Source organism: Culex quinquefasciatus, chromosome 3 (assembly GCF_015732765.1).
Source record: "Culex quinquefasciatus strain JHB chromosome 3, VPISU_Cqui_1.0_pri_paternal, whole genome shotgun sequence".
Classification (NCBI taxonomy): domain Eukaryota; kingdom Metazoa; phylum Arthropoda; class Insecta; order Diptera; family Culicidae; genus Culex; species Culex quinquefasciatus.
The window spans coordinates 185,987,159-186,002,217 of record NC_051863.1 but is presented as its reverse complement, the minus strand read 5'-3'; the positions used below and the strand labels follow the sequence as shown (position 1 = coordinate 186,002,217).

At 33.7% G+C, this 15,059-nt stretch overlaps 1 protein-coding gene across 11 annotated transcripts in view; it reads right to left on the bottom strand.

Annotated features, from left to right (window-relative positions):
• The window catches only part of LOC6040115 (neuronal calcium sensor 2), a 237,904-nt gene that overhangs the window by 139,952 nt on the left and 82,893 nt on the right, over positions 1-15,059 (bottom strand). The window lies entirely within an intron of this gene.

Below are 15,059 nucleotides of genomic sequence, written 5' to 3'. Positions count from 1 at the left end.
TTTTTCGATCATTTTTTTTTTGTGAAAATAGCCCAAGATGTTACAAAAAGACTCACAAAAAATGCAGAATGGAGCAACTGTCCTGAATATTAAAAAAAAAATCATTTACTGAGCACCTCAACTCTAAATGGCAAAATTTTCATAAATCGAAAACGGGTAACGTTTCTCCAGTCAATTTTACATAACAGTCTCCAAATTAACCGCTGTCCCAAGTCCAACCCTTGTGATGTTACAGCGATTTAAAAAATAAAAATGTTGAGAAAATTGGTTTTTTGATGGTTTTGACTATTTGTCTGTGACAGACAAGATTTTTCAATCTCCTAAATATTTTGGTCAATATGCAGGCTTTAATGTAAAATTGACTGGAGAAACGATTCCCGAACTCGGCTTTTGAAAACTTTGAGGTTTAGAGCACTTTTCAAAAAAAAGTTTTCTGTAAATGATTTTTTTTTGCTCCACCCTGCATTTTTCGTGAGCCTTTTTGTAACATCTGAGGCTGTTTCACAAACATTTTGAACAAAAAAAAAGTGGGCTCACATTCAAATTTGACTTTTAAACTTAAAAATCAAAAAATCTCATAAAAGTGGCGCGTTTTTGTCTTTCAGTGTATTTTTCGGAAAGGTAGTCAAATTTCCTACAAGTCTGACTCTGACCACTTTTTGATACGATGCAGCGGCTTTGAGATACAGCGATTTTTAAATTAAAAATTACAAAAATATTTAAAACCCTCCCTCAATTATTTATTTGGGTAATTCTCTACTAACTCACACGAAATCGGGAAAAGTTGCCCCGACCCCTCTTCAATTTGCGTAAAACTTTGTCCTAAGGGGTCTTTTGTCCCTGATCACGATTCCGAGGTCCGTTTTGCCTTCCTCACTGAGGTAAGGCTATAATCCTGCTCGAAAAATGAACTTTTGAAAAACAGCTCGTAGACCTATATTCATGTATACCTATCGACTTAGAATCGAAAACTGAACAAATGTCTGTGTGTGTGTGTGTGTATGTGTGTGCGTATTCCCCTTGGTGCTCAAAATTCTTGCCAAGTTTTCTCGGCACTGGCTGATCCGATTTGAGTCAAACAAGTTGCATTCGATTTGTTTTGGTGCCCCATACTGCACTATTGAATTGTTTGAAGATCCGATAAGTAGTTCAAAAGTTACGTATAAAAAAGGTCAGAGTTGCGAATCAGGTGCTGGAATTTTGATGCCGGATCTCACTTATCTATATGAAAACTATGTCCGGATCCATCATCCGACCCATCGTTGGTTAGGTAATCAAAAGACCTTTCCAATGAGTCCAAAACATTGAAGATCTGGCAACCCTGTCTCGAGATATAACCACTTAAGTGATATTTATGTACTTTTTTGAAGCCGAATCTCACTTAAATGCATGTAAACTGTGTCCGGATCCATCATCCGACTCATCGTTGGTTAGGTTATCAAAAGACCTTTCCAATGAGTCCAAAACATTGAAGATCTGGCAACCCTGTCTCGAGATAAGACCACTTAAGTGATATTTATGTACTTTTTTAAAGCCGGATCTCACTTAAATGTATGTAAACTATGTCCGGATCCATCATTCAACCCATCGTTAGTAAGGTAACCAAAATACCTTTCCAATGAGTCCAAAACATTGAAGATCTGGCAACCCTGTCTCGAGATATGACCACTTAAATGATATTGATGTACTTTTTGAAGCCGGATCTCACTTAAATGTATGTAAACTATGTCCGGATCCATCATCCGACCCATCATTAGTTAGGTTATCAAAAGACCTTTCCAATGAGTCCAAAACATTGAAGATCTGGCAACCTTGTCTCAAGTTATAACAATTTAAGTGATATTTATGTACTTTTTTCAAGCCGGATCTCACTTAAATGCATGTAAACTGTGTCCGGATCCATCATCCGACTCATCGTTGGTTAGGTAATCAAAATACCATTCCAATGAGTCCAAAACATTGAAGATCTGGCAACCCTGTCTCGAGATATGACCACTTAAGTGATATTGATGTACTTTTTTAAAGGCGGATCTCACTTAAATGTATGTAAACTATGTCCGGATCCATCATCCGACCCATCGTTAGTTAGGTTATCAAAAGATCTTTCCAATGAGTCCAAAACATTGAAGATCTGGCAACCTTGTCTCAAGTTATGACAATTTAAGTGATATTTATGTACTTTTTTGAAGCCGGATCTCACTTAAATGCATGTAAACTGTGTCCGGATCCATCATCCGACCCATCGTTGGTTAGGTAATCAAAAGACCTTTCCAATGAGTCCAAAACATTGAAGATCTGGCAACCCTGTCTCGAGATATGACCACTTAAGTGATATTTATGTACTTTTTTGAAGCCGGATCTCACTTAAATGCATGTAAACTGTGTCCGGATCCATCATCCGACTCATCGTTGGTTAGGTTATCAAAAGACCTTTCCAATGAGTCGAAAACATTGAAGATCTGGCAACCCTGTCTCGAGATAAGACCACTTAAGTGATATTTATGTACTTTTTTAAAGCCGGATCTCACTTAAATGTATGTAAACTATGTCCGGATCCATCATTCAACCCATCGTTAGTAAGGTAACCAAAATACCTTTCCAATGAGTCCAAAACATTGAAGATCTGGCAACCTTGTCTCAAGTTATAACAATTTAAGTGATATTTATGTACTTTTTTCAAGCCGGATCTCACTTAAATGCATGTAAACTGTGTCCGGATCCATCATCCGACTCATCGTTGGTTAGGTAATCAAAATACCATTCCAATGAGTCCAAAACATTGAAGATCTGGCAACCCTGTCTCGAGATATGACCACTTAAGTGATATTGATGTACTTTTTTAAAGGCGGATCTCACTTAAATGTATGTAAACTATGTCCGGATCCATCATCCGACCCATCGTTAGTTAGGTTATCAAAAGATCTTTCCAATGAGTCCAAAACATTGAAGATCTGGCAACCTTGTCTCAAGTTATGACAATTTAAGTGATATTTATGTACTTTTTTGAAGCCGGATCTCACTTAAATGCATGTAAACTGTGTCCGGATCCATCATCCGACCCATCGTTGGTTAGGTAATCAAAAGACCTTTCCAATGAGTCCAAAACATTGAAGATCTGGCAACCTTGTCTCAAGTTATAACAATTTAAGTGATATTTATGTACTTTTTTCAAGCCGGATCTCACTTAAATGCATGTAAACTGTGTCCGGATCCATCATCCGACTCATCGTTGGTTAGGTAATCAAAATACCATTCCAATGAGTCCAAAACATTGAAGATCTGGCAACCCTGTCTCGAGATATGACCACTTAAGTGATATTGATGTACTTTTTTGAAGCCGGATCTCACTTAAATGTATGTAAACTATGTCCGGATCCATCATCCGACCCATCATTAGTTAGGTTATCAAAAGACCTTTCCAATGAGTCCAAAACATTGAAGATCTGGCAACCTTGTCTCAAGTTATAACAATTTAAGTGATATTTATGTACTTTTTTCAAGCCGGATCTCACTTAAATGCATGTAAACTGTGTCCGGATCCATCATCCGACTCATCGTTGGTTAGGTAATCAAAATACCATTCCAATGAGTCCAAAACATTGAAGATCTGGCAACCCTGTCTCGAGATATGACCACTTAAGTGATATTGATGTACTTTTTTAAAGGCGGATCTCACTTAAATGTATGTAAACTATGTCCGGATCCATCATCCGACCCATCGTTAGTTAGGTTATCAAAAGATCTTTCCAATGAGTCCAAAACATTGAAGATCTGGCAACCTTGTCTCAAGTTATGACAATTTAAGTGATATTTATGTACTTTTTTGAAGCCGGATCTCACTTAAATGCATGTAAACTGTGTCCGGATCCATCATCCGACCCATCGTTGGTTAGGTAATCAAAAGACCTTTCCAATGAGTCCAAAACATTGAAGATCTGGCAACCCTGTCTCGAGATATGACCACTTAAGTGATATTTATGTACTTTTTTGAAGCCGGATCTCACTTAAATGCATGTAAACTGTGTCCGGATCCACCATCTGACTCATCGTTGGTTAGGTAATCAAAAGACCATTCCGATGAGTCCAAAACATTGTCCCTGTCTCGAGATAAAGTGAGGAAGGCGCCAACCACATAGGTGGATTAAGTTAGTTTTTTGATATCTCGTGACGGAGGGGCGGTACGACCCTTTCCATTTATGAACATGCGAAAAAAGAGGTGTTTTTCAATAATTCGCAACCTGAAACTGTGATGAGATACAAAATTGGTGTCAAAGGGACTTTCATGAAAAATTAGACGCCCAATTTGATGGCGTACTCAGAATTCCGAAAAAAAAACGTATTTTTCATCGAAAAAAACACTAAAAAAGTTTTAAAAATTCTCCCATTTTCCGTTACTTGACTGTAAATTTTTTTGGAACATGTCATTTTATGGGAAATTTAATGTACTTTTCGAATTCACATTGACTCAGAAAGGTCATTTTTTCATTTAGAACAATTTTTTTCATTTTAAAATTTCTTGTTTTTTCTAACTTTGCAGGGTTAATTTTAAGAGTGTAAAAATGTTTTACAAAGTTGTAGAGTAGACAGTAACAAAAAAAATGATATATAGACATAAGGGGTTTGCTTATAAACATCACGAGTTATCACGATTTTACAAAAAAAAAGTTTTGAAAAAGTTACTTTTTGCGTTTCTCTTTGTTCATTAAAGTACATTAAATTTCCCATAAAATGACATGTTACAAAAGAATTTACAGTCAAGTAACGGAAAATGGGAGAATTTTTAAAACTTTTGTAGTGTTTTTTTCGATGAAAAATACGTATTTTCGGAATTCTAAGTACGCCATCAAATCGGGCATCTAATTTTACATAAAAGTCCCTTTGACACCAAATTTCTATCTCATCACCGTTTCAGGCTGCGAATTATTGAAAAACACCTCTTTTTTCGCATGTTCAAAAATGGAAGGGGTCGTACGGCCCCCCCCGTCACAAGATATCAAAAAACGGACCTCGGATTCGTGATCAGGGACAAAAGTTACCCCTTAGAACAAAGTTTCACGCAAATCGAAGAGGGGTCGGGGCAACTGCTGTGTGAGTTGGCGGAGAATTACCCGTTCTGAATAACTTTGTTTCTATATTTTAAGTTTAAGTTGTAGGCATTGATAGAGAATTTTCCGAAAAAAGAGGTACATACACGGACTTTTCTGCAGATTTTTAAATTAACATTTTTTTAAAGTAAAAATTAGTGCTCCAACTTTCTTTTTTTTATTGTTTTTTTTTTATTTTTTGTAATATGTTTTAGGAATCAAAAACCAACAGCTTTGAGACATAGAGAGTACGGCCAAAATTGTTGCAGTCGAGTTATGGTTTTTTTTAAAGTACTGATAAAACAAATGAAAAAAACAAACTTTGCGCGAAAAAGTTGAAGTTTTTCTCTACAATATTTGAAAAAGTATAAAAAATATTAAATAGGGTTTTAAATAAATTGATTTTAAATAAATTGACCGAATTCGGTGAAGTTTACCGAAATTTCAAAGCAGTTCGAAAAAAAGTAAAAAAAAACGAATTCGGTAAAAACTTACAAAAATTTGGTTATGAAGATCATTCTTGTTCATTTTACAACCGATTTTTGATAAAAAATAGTTATTTTTGACAGATGGTTTACCGATCTAAACATTACCGATTTTTCAATTAACTAATTCGGTAAAAAATCTAAGTGTTTGCTGTGGTGTGTATTTACGAACGAATTTGGATCGATCAGAAAATTCCATCAATAATAAAGATAAAAAATACAAAAAAATCAAAGTATACACAAAATCAACCCATTTCATGCAAAGTTGCTCACATATAAATCATGATCTTGCTTGAAATTTTCGAACATAAGAATTTCAATAAAAAAAAGACTCTGGAAATCAATTCTTAATGCCATTAAATTCATCTAAGCCACAAAAATCCACATTCACTACAAAATATAGTTGACTGATAAAGGTTATTGTGAGGATTTTTCTGAATCATTTTTCAAAAACACGAAAAACTTCTTCAAAAAATAAAATTTATCCGTATCTAGTAAAAACAACAAAAAACAAATGAAAAACGCATTTCATTTCTACGAATCAAACTATGTTGATAGGAAATATCATGAAAATTTTAGAGCGCTAAATAAATGTAATTTTTATTTATACATATGCATTATAGAGCATTTAGGTCCTGGTTTGGCTCCTCCAAAATAAAATTAGGGTTTACAACACTTTCGTAAATGACAATCTATTCAGTTCATCTCGATTTACGATCGATTTTTTTATGAAGTAAAAATTTATTTTCCAAGCTGTTTGTAAAGCTGTTCGAAGCGAAAACAAAATATACAAAACAGCTCTTTTTTAACTTAAGAGAACGATTAAAATGATAAAAAAATCGCAGTATTGTATTCTAAGTAAAATGTGCTATTGCCTAGCCCAGCCATTCTCAACCTTCTTCTAGGCAGGTACCCCCTACCGTGTAAATCAAGTAGGCTCGGTACCCCCGTTGAGAATCGCTGGCCTAGCCTGACAAAACCTGAATCAAAAACAACGATATTTAAAATAAATCGAAGCGAAATCAAAAAAGCATCAACGCCATGCCAAAAGCTTCCTCCCAAATCCAGCAGCAGCAGTTTTTCCCTCCCCCCCCATTTTCACCTTAACGCAAAGCAACATATCGTCGTCCCGGGCACTCATGAATTGCTCCAGAATCTTATCGCCAGCCACGACGACGTTCGGGCACAACATCGATAACGACAACCAAAACAACAACAACAATGTCAACATCGACCGGGGTAGTGGGTTGCTAGTGGTGGGTGGTGGTGGGCGTGTAATCATTATTCGTGCCGATCGATCTAGTGCTCGGTGCTAGTGTGATGGAAGTGATGTGTGGTAGTTGGTAGTAGTGGGTGCAGCACCGATGTGTGTGTGTGTTAGTGAGGAAAAGCTTTCAGAGTGCGGAAAGAGTGCGGTTCGAACCAAAAAAAGGGCAACGTCTGAAATGGGAAAAAGAGACAAAAATAATGGGTTGATGAGGGGACCAAAGAGTTGATAGGGAGTTGATTTGCAGCGTTTGGACATGCATTGCAGCTGATGGAATTAGCAATATTTATTTACAAAAAAAAAAGTTAAAACAGCCCAACTGAGAAGGATCAGACATCGAAGCATCTTCATAATATTTCCCAAGCAAGTAATGCAATATATTTCTTCATTTTCGCAACCCAAAGCCATTAAGCCGTTCAATCATGAGTCTTCATCGAATTATTCGCCCAGAAAGAAGCAATAAATATGAACTTGTTATTACACTCGTAAGTTGTTGTCTATAAATCATCCAGGCGTTCGAGATCGCCAACCAGCCAAGCAAAACCATCGCCGAGGTAATAAAAACTGAAAACCCATTAAAACTATTGGAGGAGCTTCGAGCAGAGATCCTTCCTGCAGCAGCTGCTGTCGCGCGCAAATTCAACCGTCTGGAAAAAGTTGGCAAAGGAAATCGCTCCCCCACCCCCAAATTTCCCCGTTGAAAGCAAAAAAAAACTTTTCCTACGTTGATGGACAGTGTGCGATGTGGTATTACAAGCGCGTCAGAAACATCGCACAGTTTTCCACTTTCACAAAAAGGAGATAAAAAGAATAGAGAGGGGAGGGAAAATTCAATTTCGACCAGATTCCCCCCCCCCCCTCCCCCCCTCCACCGCTGAAGTGCAGTGCAGTACAACATACGTTCGTGCGATGCTTTTAGGGCAAACTTTGCCCCCACTATGGTTGAGCAAGACTAACTTTGGCCAGATGCTTTTCGTGCTTTGACTTTTTAGGAGGAATTCATCGTTTGAAGAGGGTTTTTTTTTTGTTTTTCTTGACTTTTATGGGAAACTTTGCTGTCGCACTACGATAGGTTTTTGGATGTAACGAGCAAAAGATGATGCCATAATCAGTGGAGGAAACTTTAGGGGCACTTTTTTGCAAGATTTTGCCGATGTAAATCGAGATGGAAATCTTTTTCGAGGAGTTTACGTAAAAGTTTATTAATTGATATATTAATCAAGGCTATTTAAAAAAATCAAAAAACATATTTGTAGCAATTTGAAACCTTCAAAACGAATTGGAAACGAAAAATAACTTGAAGATTTAAAATTACTGATGTGACTTAGTCAATATATTGAAAATAATACCTAAACCAAAATAATTCTTATAGGAGATTAGAAGTATGATAATTTTATTACATCAAAGTGTTATGATTTTCTCGATGCAAATTAAATCAAATCTGACAACGGGCTGTATCTTTGGATTTTTTGTTGACAATTTTCACTCAGATCATTTGGACTTATTTTCTGAATTAGATGTTTGAAACATCTAATGCAGAAAATTATAGGACTCGAAAAAATACTAATTTATGGTCATATTTTACATAACAAATTTTAGAGGAAATGTGGTAATTATTGAATGAATGTGGTAATTATTAAATAAACAAATAAATAAATAAAAACATATTAAAAGCATAAAATACATAAAAATATAAAAAAATATCGATTGAAATACTATCAATGAAACTCTGATTAACTACTGTTAATATACACATGAAATAGTAGTTTATGCAACAAGTTGCAAAATGAACAAATTTTGCAACGAGTTGCTCACAACAATTTTTGCAATTTCGGAAAACTTTATTGAATGGAATATTATGCCAAACATTCATGTGCTAAGTAAATTCACCGATCGAAACAAAAAAATATTGAAAAATTTTACTTTTCGATACTAGTGCTGAAAAGTTCAACTTTTCAGCACCTGTTTCAGTGGGTGAGTCATTACGGCCATGATTTTTTATGCTAAAGAATAGAATTGTGGATTTTCATTCTTAACACTATGATTGAATTAGTTATATTTTTTAACCAATTTTTCGATTAATGGAAAATTCAACTGAAAATCGAAAAAAGTTAAAATTTGTTCAAAACAGATTTATGATTAAATTTGGGTTATTTTGTCAAAATTGTTTACATTTTATTTACATCTGAAATCGGTTTAAAAAAAATTAAGTCTGTTGATTAATCTTATCAATAAATTCAGTGGTAACGACAATTTTCAAACAAATTTATAATAAGAAGTTCTCTACAATTTCGCATTTTTTTGTTTTTCATTTTTTGTTTTGGCTATTGGTTTTTACATATAAGTCTCCATATAATTTTGGAAGCTGGTCGTTCAAAATAGATTTGTGAATGTATGTAATTATGTACCCCGAGAAAAAAAATCTGATCGCTTTGGTTTCTTTGGCAAAGTTTTAGGTTATGATTAGGACTTTTCGAGAAAACACACGAAAGCGATGTTTCACGATTTACAAAAAAGTTAAATTCCCAACACATGTATTTTTAAATTATCAAAAAAAAACATAAAAAGTCATTTTCTAAGCCATAGTGTGTGGTGGTGCAAAATCTGGTTAAGAAAATACGATTTTTTGAAAAAAAATCGAGTTTTTTTGAAAATTTTAAAAACTTGGGAAAAAATATAATAATGTTTTGAAGCAAAACCTAATTTGCAAGCAAAAAGCACTTAATTAGTTTTATAAACTGTACCGTTTTCAAGTTTTAGTATCTACTTTAAGGTATAAATTTTCGATTTCTTTTCGTTAATTTTTGCATTTGCAATTAATATATTTGAAAAGCTAAGAAAACATTCAACAATTTTTCTCTAAAACTATAAAAATTGAGCAAATATTTTCTGAGACGAAGCCTCACAAAGAGTTCGAATCGATGAAAATGATTTGTTGACCCAACTGTTATGTAATTTTCAATTGGAAATATCTCGGAAACTATTGATCCAATTTGAAACTTCTGCGAAATTTTATGATCTCTTCAATTAAAATGAGCAAAAAAATTATAATTTTGTCGGATCTATCAAATTGGGAAAAAAAATTTATGTGTAGACCTTTTCAAATGAATGGGCTTGATTTCGAAATTGAATCCAACATTTAAAAAAAATTACTCATTCGAGTTTTCACACAAAAAAAATGGAATGAACAAAGTAATAATTATTGTGACATCTAACTATTAGAAATTTTTAAATGACAAAAATACACTCTTTTTAGCTATGACTCAAGCTGATCAGATTTATCTGGAAGTTTTGCCAATTTAAAAAAAATATGACAAATAAAATTGTATTAAACTTTTTTGTCCCTCGGCTATGATCAAGATCAGGCGGGGACAAAAAAATAGATTTTGAGCTTGATTGTCGAAATTTTGAAATAAAAAGTATAGCAGAATGCTTCATACGACACTACAGTTATGCTACTATCACAAATTAAAAAATAAGGAAAAATATTTTTTGCTAGGCTTTAACGACTTTTACCGATCTGTTCTGTTAAAGGATTTAAAAAGGCTGTATATGGTTAAAAACGCAAAAAAGCGTTGTACAATGTTTTATAAAATTTAAATAACAATTGTAGACATTTTTATGCTACCTTATTTATTGGGGAAATTATGACATTTCTTTAGATCTACAATTAAATATGCAAACTAAATGAACTTTACACTAATTTCGAAAACGAGCGCCGTTTTTGAGTTATATCCACTAAACATTGATTTTTTATTGATGACATGACTTTTTACCAGCAGAAGTCATCGAGCATGTCCAAAAATTGTTTTATTTTTTTGAAGTATCAAAGCATAACTGAGTATCTGTTAATTAATGTTTAACCCTCCTGCCCAATTTTTCCATAATCTTTTATTTTTTCCGTGTTCAGGAAGTCATTTTGAGCAACTTTTTCTCTACGAAAAACACAAATTTTCTTGTTTTATTTTTACTATTTCTAATTTAATTTATCGTGTTTATTTTATGTTTGTTGTTGGTAGAATTCTACCACCTCCTGTCGTTACATTTTGCCTTTCTCGTTTTTTCATGTTTTACGGTCACTTTTTCAATTTTTTGCTTGTTTTTCACATTTTCTGCTTTAGAATGGCAGCATTTTAATTTAAATTGTTAAAAAATATTACTTAAAATAATAAAAATGTTAGTAAAAACACATTTTTGACATTTTTGAAAACATTAGCAAAGTCAAATGAAACAAATCTAACTTCCAACCCTAAAATGTTCTAAAATATTGAGAGTTCTTCTTCCCAATGCTTTGAAAAATCCAAATTGATTGAATTTTTCGGCAAATTTTTGGATCGAAACCCGTCTTAAGGCGGGGTTGGAGTGTAGAGGGTTTAAAGACATGGTGACATTCTGGAAACATGAGTCAAGAATTGAAACATTCAAAACAGGGATAAACAAGTGAGAAAAGAAAAATCACACAAAGTTTAAAAAAAGAGAGAAGGCTTCAAAGTTCTATTGATTGTTTTTTTTTTTTTTTTTGTAATTGATTAAATCAAAAATAAATTATAGTTTCAACTTAGACTATAGAAATCGCAAAAAAGGTATCCATATCAATTGGATATTTTGCATTTGTACTTACTTTAATTAGGCAACAGGAATCAAATATCGAAAAATGTGAATTCAAACATAAATATTTGCGATGAGTTTCCCATCAATCATCATTATTTGATATCCATCGCAACACATTGCAGCGTCCAACAATTTTCCCTGGCTGGCTTCCAGCGGTATCAGAGTTCCCGCCAATAACAACAGGTACAGTTCGGCCCAATCGTTTCTGATGAGCACTTTCCCAAACATCACCGCCATGGCGTTCCAATTTCGTTTGAAGCTGCTCAATTATTAATGGCCGCATGGCAACAACATTCGTTCGAATTTGTTTTTGCTCTTTTTTTTTCCCTGTCTCGACTCTCTCCCTCTCTCGAGGGAAAAGCTTTTTCCCACGTTGATTTCCGTGAAAGCCCTGTTTCATCTGCCAGCAAATATTCATTTTCCAATTTTCCCTTGTCTCAAGCGTTGTGTGTGCGTTTGTGTCCCTCGAGAGTTCACACACACACACACAAACACACAGAAACCTCATCCAAATGTAATCTCTTGTTAGCATACAACCGAACCACCCCCAGCCTGGTTGGTTTTGGCCGGGGTCCAGCGAAAGCTCTCAAGTCAGCACAAAGCTGGGATGGGAGGGCTCCTTTTCGGTTGATCCTGGGCCTCCTCGCGGGATTGACTCTTTTTTTTTTGGGAGGTTGCTCTGCTCGTGAGCAGGTAGATTATATTGATACAGCTCATAAATTTTGCATGCTTCGATGCGAAACTGAAGCAAACTTTCCCGGCAAACGCACGGGCTTGGGTTGGGGGTCTCGAGAGGGGTGACTACTAGGGTAAGTGGTCAAATTTTGGACCAAATTATCATTCTTTATACAATTATCATTATTTTAAAAAAATCGATAAATTTGCTGCAACATTTTTCAACCTTTTGAAGTTGCAAAATGCTTGTTTAATTTATTTTAGATTTAAAGGTTGTTCGTTCCCACCCGTCTGATTTCGTTGGAGCTGGTCCAACTTTTGGGGCCAGCCTGGACACGACTCCGATGAAGAAAAGGTATGATTTGGGTTGACACGGTGATGAAGTGCTCAATTTTAGTTCGGTCCCGTCCGTCACCACTGAGGTGGAAGAATTTTTCCCCCCTGATAGTGACAGACAAAGTTTCGAAAAGTAATGCGCCGGATAGCACGGCTGTCTGAAATGGGGGGTGTTCAACTTGGCAGGTGAAGTTTTTGTGGAGTGTGTATTTTTTCCTTGTCAAGAGGATGAAATTTTGGGAAAGGACATGGCTGGGATGCTTAATTCTGTTTGATAAAATTGTGTAGGATTTTAATGTTCCATAAATTGCATTTAGAAATTTAAAAAAGCACAAAATGAGCATATATGATCAACAAATTTAAATAAAGGAAACTGTATATTACTTCACTTCTTTCATTCTATGTTTTTTTCATATTTTTACACTCAATTGTCATGTTAAATTCTATTTTTATTGATAATCATCGGTCTTTTCTATAAACTCTTATATCTTCTGCATATTTGCTGTTTTTCTTTATTTTTTCAGTCATTTTTCGTTTTTTTTAAATTGTTTTTTTTTAAATTCATACTACGCTTAAACCATTAGCTCAAATTGGTTCAAATTAAAATTTTGGCTGTATTCTGAATATTTTTCAGTCGTTTACAAGTTTTTTCCATGAAAACGACAATTTTAAATATTGATTTTTTTCCCCAGTTTTTTTAAGGATTTTTTAGGGGGGGGGGGATACATGAAATAAAATTTGCACCAGCCAAATCTAAAATAGTAAACTGAATTTATTTGAAATTAAATTACAGGAATTTTAGCTCTTTTGTAGTTTTTCTAAGTCCGCTGCTAATATTTTTCAAATTTTTTATCCCTCGGCTCTGGCCGGGGTCGAGGGGGGAGCAAAAAAAAAATGTATTAAGTTTCAACATTTGAATGAAAAAAAGTGTTTTGAAATGTTTAAAAAAAAGTAATTTGACGAAAACAAATTTTTTTGCGAAAAAAAAACTTTTTGCGATGATAAACATCGGAAATTTAAAAAAATCAAACGATTTTAATATCAATCCAGACATGCTAAAAATGATTCTAAACGCAGGAGAATGCATTTCAAGTTGATTTCAACTGATTGCACTTCAATCTTCATTGAAATATTGAAGTTTTTTGAAAAAATATTTTGTTGTACCCTGATTTTTCATGCCAACAAAAACTTTAAATAAAATTTGTACCAGCCTAAACAGCGATTGTCTTATCGCCTATAATGAACCATAACTCATTTTTAAAATTTTCTACAATCTACTTAAATCATTACAAATCGTGTTCAATTTTCAATGCAAGAATACATTTTGTCTATAATAAATACTAATAAATATTTTTTTTGTAGTACAAATACTCCAAATTGTTCACAAATACCGTTTTTTTTCTTTTAAAGTACCCAAATTTTAAAAAATGGCACTATTGGTATAAAACGAAAAGAAATTGTGTAAGATTTTTCACTCCATAAGAGTTGAAAAATACTAAAACTTTCACAAAATCCCGTATTTTTTTCGAAAAATTCAAGAGTTTTTTTTTCTGGACAATACTAAAAAAATCACAGTTTACATATTTTTTTCAAAATAATAAAATTTTCAAGATTTGCAATATGGGTACACAACGAAGCGAAATGTTGTATACCTTTTTACTTCCTTAGATTTTTTATGAAAACTAAAATTTTCACAAAACACCGTATTTTATTCGAAAAAACTCTAATTTTCAAAATTTGCAACATAGGTTTCAAACGAAGCGAAATTTTGTATCTTTTTACATTATTAATTTTTAGTTGGAAAATAGGGGAAAGTGGGGCAAGTGTAACATGCTAAGGAAATGCTCGTTATGACCCATCAAAAACGTTAAAAAAATCTGTCGGATTTTTCATAATCATCTTATTCCAGGTCTTGACTAAGACTTTGATTGAAAAAGTTTTAAAAAAATCCTGTTTTTTAATGAAAAAAAATGATTTTAAAAATTTTGATTTTCCGTACGTTCTTCTCAACTAATGGGGTAAGACGAACAACCCGTTGGGGCAAGAGAAACAATTCATGTAACAACATGTCAATTTGCCAACAAGTGAACTGTTATCACTTAGATACATCAGATTAGAATGTATTTGAATAGGTTTTTTAAATTTTTAGATTAAATAATAATATTTTACCAAGAAATTGATCGTTTTCACGAAAAAAATATTACTCACATGAAAAAAAGGAAACTTTAAAAATATCACTATATTTTGCACGGACAATTTTTTTTTAACAATTGATCATCAGTTTTTAAGTATTTTTATGTATTTTTTACCCAATAAAATATGTTGTTGCAGCAATTCGTAATTGTTTCCATACTAAAAATCCATATGGTACACTTGCCCCACCTGAACAAGATTTTTTTTAAACTATCAACACAAATAACTAAAAGTTAAATCATACTTTATAAAAGGTGCAAGTCATTGCTAGGGACACTACTGATCTAGGAAAAATAGCATTTTGATAAAATGAGCCTTAAAACGAACCCTAAAGCTAAGAACAAGATTGTCCGTTCGACGCAGTGGTGGACGCAGAACGCTGTGCCAGTTCGATTTTTCCAACAGCTG